Source organism: Tachyglossus aculeatus, chromosome 6, assembly GCF_015852505.1.
Source record: "Tachyglossus aculeatus isolate mTacAcu1 chromosome 6, mTacAcu1.pri, whole genome shotgun sequence".
In the NCBI taxonomy this organism is placed as follows: Eukaryota; Metazoa; Chordata; class Mammalia; order Monotremata; family Tachyglossidae; genus Tachyglossus; species Tachyglossus aculeatus.
The window spans coordinates 11165693-11167882 of NC_052071.1; positions in this window are offsets into that span (position 1 = coordinate 11165693).

The window sequence follows — 2190 nt, forward strand, 5'->3', positions numbered from 1 at the left end:
GAAGCTGGCGTTTTTCCTTGTTATCTTGACCAGCGGCAAGTTTGTGGGTTCCACTTGTGGGATTTTGGGAGTCCCTCACGGCTATCTGCTGCAGGAAGGAGAAAAACGGGCCTGTTTTCTTAACGGGATCTGATGGCTGGGTTGCAACCCTGCCTCTAGTTTACTGGAAAACTGGAGCTCCAGGTGGACGACAGGAAAACCGAGCCACAAAAGGGCTATACAAAGAACAAAGCCAAGTGGGTAGTTATGGTTCTGGAATAAAGAGGAGATGATCTAAGAATTATTATTAATAATAGTAATAATAATAATTGCAGTATTTAAGTGCTTACTATGTTCCAGGCACTGTGCTAAGTGCTGTGATGGATAGAAGCCAGTCAGGTTGGACACAGTCCCCGTCCCATGTGGGGCTCACAGTCTCAATCCCCATTTTACAGATGAGGTAACTGGGGCCCAGAGAAGTGAAGTGACTTGTCCAAGGTCACACATTAGGCAAATGGCAGAGCTGGAATTAGGACCTTTGGGCTCCCAGGCACACGCTGTATCAGCTTGGCCATGTTGCTTCTCTAATTTTGAATTTACTGGCCTACCCAACCTAGCTCCAGGCTCCAGGGCCCCCGTGGCGCCACCTCCCTGGATTGGCTGGATTTTGTGTCTTAGAGGATTCAAGAATTCTGCCCGTTTCCCCGTCTCCTAAGTGGGCCCTCTCCGTCTCCAAGTTGGGAATACTTTCAGAGGCGGTCTTTAAAGTGCCCCAGATTACACTGTAGGGTGCTGGTTATGCTGGTTATGATGCTGGTTATGTGGAAGATTTGTTAGAAAGAAGTCCAGGGGCTCCATCAATGACACATACATGTTGTCTTTTGCCATCAATCAATCAATCAATCGTATTTATTGAGCGCTTACTGTGTGCAGAGCACTGTACTAAGCGCTTGGGAAGTACAAGTTGGCAACATATAGAGACAGTCCTTACCCAACAGTGGGCTCACAGTCTAAAAGGGGGAGACAGAGAACAAAACCAAACATACTAACAAAATAAAATAAATAGAATAGATATGCACAAATTAAATAAATAAATAAATAAATAGAGTAATAAATATGTACAAACATATATACATATATACAGGTGCTGTGGGTAAGGGAAGGAGGTAAGATGGGGGGATGGAGAGGGGGACGAGGGGGAGAGGAAGGAAGGGGCTGAGTGTGGGAAGGCCTCCTGGAGGAGGTGAGCTCTCAGTAGGGCCTTGAAGGGAGGAAGAGAGCTAGGTTGGCGGATGGGCAGAAGGAGGGCATTCCAGGCCCGGGGGATGACGTGGGCCGGGGGTCGATGGCGGGACAGGCGAGAACGAGGCACGGTGAGGAGATTAGCGGCAGAGGAGTGGAGGGTGCGGGCTGGGCTGGAGAAGGAGAGAAGGAAGGTGAGGTAGGAGGGGGCGAGGTGATGGACAGCCTTAAAGCCCAGGGTGAGGAGTTTCTGCCTGATGTGCAGATTGATTGGTAGCCACTGGAGATTTTTGAGGAGGGGAGTAACATGCCCAGAGCGTTTCTGGACAAAGACAATACGAGCAGCAGCATGAAGTATGGATTGAAGTGGGCCATCGAGTCACCTCAGACCCATAGCAACTGCATGGTCATGTCTTTCTCAGAACTCCCCATTCTCCATCTGCAATCGTTCTGGTAGTGGAGTTTTCTCGGTAAAAATCTGGAAGTGGTTTACTATTGCCTCGACTCTCTCCCATGCGCCTAGCACAGTTTTGACTTGTAGCAAATTGCCGTCCGCTCACTAGCCGCTGCCCAAGCAAGGAATGGAATGGGCAGGTCTCTGCTTGACTCTCCCTCCCATATCCGAGACCGGTAGAGTACTGGAAACTCTCTTGGTGCGATCCTGAGAGGGGCGACACAGACGTACCATCCTGTTTACAATTAAGGACATGGATAGGGGGCCTGGAAATGGCTCCTTCTGCTTCCTCCTCACCATAAAATCTTTTTGGTTCTGTCCTACTCCCATGTGGGCCCTTCCCTTTTGTGAGTGGCCCCTGGCTGGGACTGAGCTCTCTCCAGCTCTTTGGCCTTGGAGTGGAGGCGGGTGGCGAGGGTTAGGGGACCATCTGGGGAGGTGCTCCCTCTCCACCCATGCTGGATCCTTCCGCATTACCATTCATCATCATCATCATCATCAGTCGTATTTATTGA